At 50.4% G+C, this 10649-nt stretch overlaps 1 non-coding gene across 1 annotated transcript; it reads right to left on the bottom strand.

The window, feature by feature from the left end:
- Nucleotides 1-8609: 8609 nt before the first annotated feature.
- On the bottom strand, nt 8610-8728 carry LOC126295507 (5S ribosomal RNA). Its single transcript, XR_007552501.1, has one exon. It is a non-coding gene; the product is annotated as a 5S ribosomal RNA (ribosomal RNA).
- Nucleotides 8729-10649: the final 1921 nt, after the last annotated feature.

The following is a 10649-nucleotide window of genomic DNA, read 5'->3' on the forward strand; positions in this document are numbered from 1 at the left end:
ACATTCTTGGTTGCCTTAACTTTGTTTATTTTAATTTTTTCCTTTGCAGGGTTCACCGTTGTGGTGAATATTTCTTGTACTTTCTTTGTGTCTTGTCCGGCCAGGGGTCTCAAGAAGACCGCAGTGTCCGGCCTTTTCGACACCTTGGCGATTGTCTCTTTTGTGGTTTGCGTTTGTGTTTTTGGAGCCGCTTGCGCAGCTACACCAGCCCATGTTTTTGTCGGCTGTTTACGTAAACGCTCGTTTTCCTTTTCAAGTTCTTCTAGCCGCCCCTCGAACTTCGCGCTAGCGATCGCCCAGGCGGCGAGCTCCTTTTTGATGGACAGGACAGCAGTATTGCTTATTTTACCGTTCTTTATGCTAGAGTCCAATAATTGATTAATTCTATTGTGCCAGTCAGTTACGTTCTCCTCGTTTTGCCCCAGGCCCTCTTCTGGGATAGGAACAGTAGACATCGAGCACCTCGAATGCACACTCGAATCACTCGTCTCTTGTTCGGCCATGATGATGTAGACGAGTGAAGAAAGTTGGGAGCCCGTCTCTTACCCCGGACCGGCTCCTCTGGCATGGGGGGGGGACTTCTTGCAGCTCGCCCACCGACCTCGCCCCAAGGTCAAGGGCCCTCTCGAACTGCTGGGTTCAGCGCGCCGTCGCCAGCGCACTGGTCCCCATCGATGGCTCCGTCATCGGCGATTTCACGCGACGCTCCTCGGCAACTGCACCCCGCACTCCGGAGAGGCGGATGCACCTCTCGCCCTTCGCCGCCTACTAGCCCGAGTTTCCACCTTTCGGCCAAGGACCCACTCCTACTCAGGTGGCGGGCCGGTCCCCCAGACGTTCGGCGGTCTGGACCCAGTTAACCTAGCCCAGGCGATGTCACCACCTCCTGGGTTTGGCAGAACGCGCCCCGGTTACCCAGGGGCGCGGCGAGGCACCCTTGCCGACTCGCGCCGCGATCCCACGCCGACAAACGAAGTCGCCGGCATGCAGAGCTCCTGCTGGTCTGGGCCCTGCGAACAGAAAGGGACAGATGTTCGTCCCTCGACACAGCTCCCCCTGTGCCACGCACCCTTCGCTTTCGCATCGGGTTGGGTCGCAGCTCTTCCTTTTGTCGCAAGGCACACCCGGGCGAGCCCGAGAAATTCCAAGCTTAACGTCTGGCACCACTTGAAGGCGGAAAGAGCCACTTGAGAAGGAGAGGCTATATATGACGCATCACTTCCCCTGTGGGCACGTCCGACTGGAAGCGATACGCCCCAGTGCGAACTTCTGTGCCTTACGGCGCGCAGGCGCGGATTGGCCCACACCAAAACGCACCGCGAGACGACAGGTCCCACGCCAGACTGTCGGCGGATTTTAGCGCACCCAAGCGGGTGCGGCTAAGTGCCAGCCCATGGTACAGGCCAGGAAGAAGTACATTCGTGAGAGCATAGACGCGCTGTTGCGGCTTGAGCGGAGCTCGCGTGATGACATCCAGCTGCTCCCCCAGATGGCGTCGGGGGTTGAAAATGCAGCGACCGGCGGTGGAGAATTGCAGCCCCAGGTACCGGAAGGTCTCACCCACGCGCAGGGCAGGCATGGTGGTGTTGCCTGCCCTGAAGGTGATGTCCCCTTCCACCTTCACCTTCTTTTCGCGTCCTGAGGCGACCAAGGCGAGGGTGAAACACTTCCGGGCGTTGACCTGCAGCCCCACATGTGCGAGGGCTGCGATGGCTCCGTCGATGAGGGACTGCAAGCCCCTCGCGGTCGATGCGAAAAGCAGGATGTCATCAGCAAAGGCCGCAGCGTTGATTCTGCGACCGAGTATGCGAGCTCCGATGTTGGAGGGCAGTTGTCCTAAAACATGGTCCACCGCAAAATTGAAAAGGAGGGGGGAGAGGGGATCGCCCTGACGGACGCCCCGTGACGACTGCACAGACACGCCCACGCCGGCGCCGCCAGCTATCACTGTCGCGCTGCCCTCGTAGCACCGGTCGACGCATTCAATAAAGCTATCCGGCAGTCCATGAGCCCTCAGCACAGGGCGAAGGGCTGCATGATCTACCGAATCGAAGGCTTTAGAAACGTCGATCGATGCCACAAAGACAGAGCGGCAGGAGCGGACTGCGTCGGTGAGAGCAGTGTCCAGGATGAAGGTATTCTCCAACATCCCATCCCGAGGGATGAATGCCCGCTGACGTTCGTCCACAGCACATGCATGCATCAGGCGTGACGCAAGAACCTTATGGAAGGTCCGCGCCAGCACCGAGCAGACCGTGATGGGGCGAAAGTCAGCAGGGGATGTTGGTGCAGCCGTTTTGGGGAGGAGGGACGTGCGTGCGCGAAGCAGACGCTCTGGAAGGGCACGGGCCAGAATGAAGAGGTTCATCAACTTCACGAGGACTTCGTGCGGCAGGCGCCGCAGCTCGACGGGAGTAAGGCCGTCCGGGCCGGCTGCTGAACCTCTGGGCGGCAAGGCAGCGGCGACCTCCTCATATGTGACCGGCCCCCACAAGCGCTCAGAAGCAACAGGCTCTGAATGCGGCAGGAGGCGGTCACGGATGAAGCCCGCGGTGGAAATGGGCTTCTTCGTGAAGAGGTCCGCCCAGAAGTCCAGCAGACCGGGGATGTCAGGCGGCGGCTGCAGCAGGGTGCCATCCAGAAGGCCACGCACGCAGCGCGCGCGCGACCGCCGGAACGCACTCTGCGTCTTGGCGTACTCCAATCGGCGCCGTTTGCGCCTCTGCTGCGGCGGAGCAGCAGGAGGCCGCTTAGGTGGTTGGCGCGGCCTCTGTGTCCTCGTGGTTGACCTCTCCTCCCTGGACCCGAACGACGCAAGGGCGTCCGGAAGCATGCCCAGGATGACTTCGGGCAGCGCTCCCGGCCCCAGACCGATAATTCGGTCTAGCGCAGAGAAGCGCTGAGCGGAAGCGGGTAGCCCCGCTAGATGCTCCCAGACGGCGGCGTCAGTCGGCCCCTCCAGCGGCGGTCCGGTGGTGTCGGCCGCGAAGTCCGCAGCTGCGTCATCGGGTGGCGCAGCGCTATCGCCCGCGTCTGGCAGCGGCCTCACCGCTCCCCGGCGGGACGCCGGCTCTTCCCCCCGACCGACTTCAAGCGCCTCCATAAATTGGCGGACAAGCTGCTTGTGGGCAGCCTTCCGCCTCTGGCACTTGATCGCCTCAAGCGTTCGGTCGGGGAACATCCTCGTCAGCTCTTGATTGACGAAGAAGAACCGTGCGTCCCTCTCAAGGAACAGTTCGGCCTCCGCTTTGGCGAGCGATAGGACCTCTTCTTCCGTCCACCTCGCGCGATGCCTCTCCGTGATGATCTCCGCGTTGGCGGCCGCAGGATGTTGGCGGCGGCGATGGACCCCGAGACCGTTCCTGGTGGTGAAGCTGCGGTGGCACTCACTGCAGGCGTAAGAAGCTACACAAGTTACCGTATCTGCGGCACGGCCGGTTGGCCGGATAGATGCTGGGGAAGCTGGGGTGGCTCCTTCAGCGGAAGGACCACCACTTTTATTCTCTATTATACTGCCCCCAACTGAAAGGGATAATGCGAGGGGGGGCTGGTAACCCCCCCCCCCCCCAAGCCCCTGGTGCGGTCTTGTGCTCTGCGAAATCAGCGGGCCCACGTGAAGGGGAGAAGACCGCAGAGGCTAAGAGGGCTAGGCCCCCTCTCTGCTCCCCGGCAGGACGCCGGCTTCCCCCCCTCCGACTGCTGTCGAGTGCCTCCGTGAATTCCTGGGCGAGCTGCTTGTGGGCAGGCTTGGCACTTGATCGCCTCCAGCGTTCGGCCGGGGAACATCTGTATAAGCTCTTGATTAACGAACAAGAACTGTGTGTTTCTCTTGAGCAACAGTTCAGCCGCTGTTTTGGCGATCAACAGGACCTGTTCTTCCGTCCACCTCACTCTGTGACGATCTCGGTGTTGACGGCGGTGGTGGGCCCCGACGCCGTTCTTTGTGATGAAAGTGTGGTCGCACTCTCTCACTGCTACAACTAGAACACCATCATCGACACGGCCGGTTGGCCGGGCAGGTGCTGGGAAGTTGGGGGGTTGCGTCTGCAGCGTAAGGGCTACCACTCGTGCTCCCTTGTGCTGCCCCCAACTGGAACAAAGGGGCTAGTGGGTGGGGGGTCTGGTAACCTCCTAAAGACCTGGTGCGGTCTTCCACTCGGCAAAATGAGCGGCCCACGTGAAGGGGGGAAGACCGCAAGAAAGGAGAGGCTAAGAGGGCTAGGCCCATGTATTACGCGCCACTCTCTCTGTAACTACAACCCAAAGAATGAGCCTCACAGCAGCGGCCCAGCTACAGCAGAACCGTGCTTTGAAAAGCTAAGTCTGGATGCAACCGATATGCCGCTAATTGGCTATTTCAGCCGTATTTATTCACAATTTTGTACACTGTGAATAACACAAAGTAAAATATTCTTACGTCTAGTGCGCCAGAACCCCCTGAGGGGAGCTTAGATGGGGTGCCGGTTACTGTTATACACAACGCAATGATCCAAGAGTAATTAAGAATATAAGACAGTATTGCTCCTGAACTCGTGAAGCTCCATGACTCAGGGCAAACTAACCTAAAACAAAACAGCTCTCTATCACATGCCCTCTCTGAACATCGGCCTCAGAGCTGTCATTCGTTCCCTCTGGTGTACGGAGGTGTGGCTCGGCGGAGACGTCGAACCCGCGCCGAGCTGGCCCGCGCACGACGTACTTCACCACTGCGTCGTGGCACTGCTCACGGGCTCCACTGGTGAATCCACAGCCCCGGACGACACGATTCGCAGTCTCCAAGGCGTCGCATCTCACTCTGCACTTCTCCCTGTAGCAGCTGCGACTCGTGTGCAGACGCACGCCACATAGTCGCATCCCGACAGTAAGCGACTGGTGCCTTCTATCCAGCTACGCTGGCCCGCTGTTCTGGCAGACGACGAAAGGGCTGCCCCGTCGAAGGTGACGTGCAGGCGCGCCGCCCATATGTCTCAGACTTGCGCAGCCGACTGCAACAGGTGGCCATCCCACGTGAGGTGCCACTCCGACACCGCTACTTCGTGATGTGTCTCCCTCAGAGTGTCATAGTTGGTCTCGCATTTGCATTTTCTCGTGCCTTTTACCTTTTTGGGGAAAACATTGTTCAGGGCATCAATATCAACAAAGTCTTCATCTCTCATTTTAGTTACAATAAACTTCTGATTTTCTTTTATAAAAATACAGCGATCAGCCACTTTTTTAATGCGTTTTATTTATGCCAATATGCATTTCGGGTTTGCACCCATCTTCAGCTGGCAAATTACATATATCTTCCGTTTCTGCAGTGGTACAATATCGACAGCAGTTTGGATGCTGCAGCTGGCCTGTGCAAAATTAAAGATTCCAATCATTTACTTCAATTTTGCACTATCGGTTGTTCATTTTACTTACATTCTCCTCTCCTTGTTTTTTCTTGGCCTTTCTTCTTTTTTGTAACAGCAAAAACACTTTTTGTCACACTTTTTACACAGGCGCACTGCGTTATCCGCCATGTTGTCGACTGACAGTTTTGTGTACATACAAGCAGTTTATCTCTGGACAGAGTTATATTTTACGAAAGTTTTGAGGTTCTGGCTCAGCTACTGTTTACTAAACATTTTTACTTGGGCAGTATTGAAGATGATAAACTAACATAACACATTCATAAAAAGCAGTAATTCATACATTTACAAATAACGAAGGTAGAATTAAGATTTTTATGTTGTATATTATTACATGCATTTGTTGGGTTTATATTAGATTGTTATTTCAAGATTGCACTTAGTAAGTGGTCTGATAAGTAGTATGTGGAAGTTTTTCAGAAATATTCAGTTTGGTAACTCTGTTTGCTGATGCTACTAGGTTCACCCCGTTGTCTGGAACATACATGTCTGTATTTTTCCCCCCTTTTCTTTTTGATCTCTATGTGCCAAGAGTCTCGGTCACATTCATTGCACGAGTGGCCTGGTACAAATTAATGCTGGGTGACTGTCTCAGTGCTTGTGTTCCATAATCACGTACAACCAAAATTTTGTTGTCAAGTGGCTCTTTTCCTGCCCTCCACAATTGTCGGGAAATGCCTCAATGTGTTTCATGTAGCTAGGGAGAGTCTTAATGTATTTTTGAAGGTAATTCATTATTTCCCGACACCCCTTGTTGGTTTGCCCCTCATGCCACATGTACATGTTTCCGGTACTGTCTTTGAGATTATGAACATTTAAGTTATATGTCCACAGTTGCCGCATATAATATACTTTGGAGTTTTTAACTGTAGGTGTTCTCATTCTTTGAAGGTCAAAACAGATCGGTGCTGCATCTTTTGCGTTATTTTTGGTGCTTTTTTTTCATTTAATTCATTTATAGCTCCAGCCGTTCTCAAGTGTAATAATTTTTGTTTAATCCGAAACATTTTTCCTTCTTCTGCACCATGCAGGGGTTTTATTTGGAACTTGTCACAAGTGACCCAAGTGTCTGTCTGAGACCTATGAAAACCCAAATTAATCTGTGTTGAAAACTTTTCGATAGAAGCTTTCTTTTTCAGGCACGATTCCTCTTTCCTCACATGACTACTCTTTGTACAGCTTGTACATAATTGTTAGGTTTAAGTCTGGATTAAGAAACCGTTTGTTGACAGCCTTTGCTCTGCTATAGTGACTTGAGTACTGAAGCTTCTAATGTGTTCAATAACTTTCACTTTATCTGCTGAAATTTTGTTTGCAGGTTCCGTTTTACCTCTTTTGTCTTGGGTTTTCTTTCTTTTTTAGAATAATATTTCTTAATCTTTTGTTTGATACATGAACGGTTCTCAACAAAGAAAAAAAACTCTGTATTTTACACATGGCTAATCTGCAAAGGGGGTTGGTAGTGAACGGTTGCATTTGCAGCCCCTAATACTGAGTCCTATATTGGCCAGCCTTTGAACAGCAGTGAATTGAATACACAATTGTCTATACCATGACCTTGTGCAAAAATCAAAATGAGGTACACTATAAAAGTCCAGATAGAAAATTATTTATTAAAAAAAAAAAACACTTCTTTGTCGCCATGTGTATTAAAGTTCACAATAAATCCGATCTGGATAAATGATAATCAGTGTAATTCGTACACATTGTTTATTGTCTTGCACCTACACACTTTAACGTTGTTCTTTCACAGTTTATTCGCATACACTGGCGTCCATGCTTACACTCGCGGCACTTTGCTGCTCCAAACTTACCACCACAACGGACAATGACCAAAAGCCCCATTTCAACATCTTCTGTATCCTGGCCCTTACAGCCTCTTTGTCAGTTATTGCTATAGAGTGCTTGGCCCTTATTACTTCATGTGGCAATACCCTCAAAACGTAATTGTAATCTAAAACTTTCCCAGGTCTCTTGAGAGAACACACCCTTATGTTTACACAACAAATCTGTTTGCTGCACCTTTTGTTCTTCATTTAAATGTCACATTTCATTTACTTTCATATATCTACTGTCGGCACACATTTCATCACCTACCTCATCTATCCTTTGTAAATGAGTCATTGTCTCACCCCCTTTTTAATTCCCCTTTAAATTTTATTCTTCGTCTATTTCCACCAGCATCAAATTCTACCACTCCGTTCTTTACAAAAATGCTATAATCATATTTGTACAGGAAGTCCATGTCCAAAATTACATTCAGTGCCAAATCCTTGACCACAAAGCAATTAATATCAAAACAATATTCGCTACTCTTAAATTCCAGTGATACTTCTCTGCTGATGGGCTTACTACGTGTCCCAATTGTTGTCTTAATTTTGACTCCTGTAACTGGTAGTTCTATTAATCCGAAACATTTAATTTGCTGCCAGAAAGATTCAGAAATTGCAGATAAGTTGATCCCGAGTACACTTGCAATAGGATTCAGTTCTACTGCACTGTGTATGTAGCCGCTTGCAGTTCCAAATCGGCTAGGTTCCAGTATGCCTCAGCTGTGACTTGCGTTTGCTCTTGTAGGATATTTTCATTGAACTTAGAATGACACTGCCTATGAGGGGGGGGGGGGGGGTGAAACGTCATTGACTTCGGAACTCTATACTTGTGCCATCTTGCAGGGTTTACCGTTCCTACCGATTTTAACTGTCTAACTTCGTCCCTAAGGGCATCGATGTTGTCAAACTCGTAGAGCCTTGTCATGGACCTTCTCTTGTATAGTGGTCTCGTGGAGTGCGGTGCGGATGTCGACGTTTCTTGTCCACCATGGAGCTCCTATGATCCATCGTTAGCAAATGTTTTGCAGCACTTGGAGTTAGTAGCTGGAGACGCACGTAGTTCCCCACGAGGTGGAGCCATACAAAATTGTGGGTTCCACCGCTGCCTTATACAATTGGAGTTTAGTTATAGGGATGAGATCCTTACTCTTCAGGAACGGAATCAACGACCTGGCCATCTTCTGGGCTGCCGTCTTCTTGTCGTCAATATGCTGCGTAAAGAGTAATATTTTGTCAAGGTAGACACCGAGGTACTTCACTCCCGGCGACCATGGGATAAATTGGTCAGCTATTTGGAGTCTGTCGTTCAGAACTGGTTTCCTCCGTGTGAACAGAACGGCTGCCGTCTTCGTCGGGTTGATCGTTATCTTCAATGAAGGGGAGCCAACAGCACGCGGTGTTCCCAGGCGGTCACCCATCCAAGTACTAACCTCGCCCGATGTTGCTTAACTTCGGTGATCGGACGAGAACCAGTGTATTAAACATGGTATGGCCGTTGGTCCCAGACTCCCGTACTCGCACTAACTCCCCCGTTAGGACCCTCTCAACCAGAGGAGTCATCGATAGCGTCGTGCGCCTGAGAGCCGCGCCACGGCTCAATGTGATTTGATTGACAATAAGAATTAAGGCATACTACAATTTTGTGATGTGATTGACAATAAGATTTAAAAGCTAGACTTACGTTAACAGAGAGAAGTTTGGAATATAGCTAAATTTTTGATATATTTGGTACACAATTACTCAGACGATAAGTACTTGGCTGGTTGACAATGTGAAACGTTAATGTTTTAGTTACTATGATTTTAAATAAGTGGGTGACCAGTTTGCTCTGCTTCCTGGCCTTTGGCTGTGCAATGTTTAGGTTGTGCCGGTGTGTGGGAGTTCACACTGGGTCGGGGTCCGGGTCTAGTGGCAGAAGGTGTGGTGGTTCATGTGCTGTTAGTGTTGTTTGTGCATGGTCGTGAATGATGTCTGCGTGTGTTGCTAGTATGTCGTGTATAATACGAGGGCTATCCACAAAGCACACTACGTTTTGGAATTAAAAATAAAGTATTGGAAATTTTTTTTACTATATACAGATGTAAGCCACACTTAAATACTACTTTTCTACTTAGTTGCCATTTAAATTAAAGCACTTATCGTAGCGATGGACGAGCTCGGAAATTCCTTCGTCGTAAAATTCGGCCTCCTGCGCCATCAGCCACGTGGTTACTTCCTCGTGAAGCTGTGCGTCGTTATCAAAACGCTGCATAGCCAACCACTTCTTCACTGCTGGGAATAAGTGGAAGTCGTTCGGTGCCAGGTCTGGACTGTACGGCGGATGAGGAAACAACTCCCACTTAAAAGATTCGAGAACTCCACGAGTGGCATTTGCCGTGTGGGCGCGGGCGTTGTCGTGAATCGGCAAGGTCTTTGAGCCCAACTTTCCCCTGCGTTTGTTTTATATTGCTCTTCTGAGGTTGTGCAGACTTTTGCAATACCTTTGAGACTTTATTGTAGTGCCTTTCTCCAGGAAATCGACAAAAATCACACCTTTTCTGTCCCAAAAGAGGTAACCACGTGGTAGAAGGCGCAGGCGGCCGAATTTTAAAGTGTGCCTTAATTTAAATGGCAACTATGCATAAAAGTAGTACTTAAGTGTGGCTTTCATCTGTATATAATAAAAAAAATTCCAATACTTTATTTTTAGTTCCAAAACGTAATGTACGTTGTGGATAGCCCTCGTAGTTCGGGGTGGAAATGTATATTTGAATTTCAGTTTGTTTCTTGTGTCTACGTCTGTCTGTGTGAGGTCAGGGCGAGTTGTGAGTATGCGTCGGCCGTAACGTGCGCGGAGGACCGCGAGTCTCGTCTGTAGGTGAGTGACCTTCGCTTCTTCGTACGCTTCTTGTCTGGGGGCGGTGGGTGGCAGTCTCATAATAGTACGTAGAATGCGTCTTTCGGTCTGATATAGTCTGTTTTTGTTCGCGACATACGGGCTAGGGGGGCAGCTGCATACTCGAAGAGGGGCCGGACGAATGTTTTGTATGTGTTGATTGCTGTTTTATCATTGCAGCCATTGAATATTCCCCGGCCTCGTCTAATTAAGGACTGGCGTTGTCTTGCTTTGTCGAGTGTCTGTTTGACACGGAGGTCCAGGTTTTGGTACTCGTGTAGAGTCACTCTCAGGTACTCGGCTTTGTCGGTCATATTCATTCTGGTTCCCCAGAGCGTTAGTGTGATGTTTTCCGGGTTTTGTTTCGTCTTTTTGGGCATGTCGCGGTGTCTGAACAGGATTAACTGAGTTTTGTTCGCGTTTGGCTTTATGCGCCATTTCTGCATCCACTGTTGTAATATCGTCAGGTAGGTCGTCGTTTCACGGTTGATTGTGATTGTCGATGGTCCTGAATTCCAATACGCCGTGTCGTCTGCATACAGTTGG

The sequence above is a fragment of the Schistocerca gregaria genome, chromosome 11 (assembly GCF_023897955.1).
Source record: "Schistocerca gregaria isolate iqSchGreg1 chromosome 11, iqSchGreg1.2, whole genome shotgun sequence".
NCBI lineage: Eukaryota > Metazoa > Arthropoda > Insecta > Orthoptera > Acrididae > Schistocerca > Schistocerca gregaria.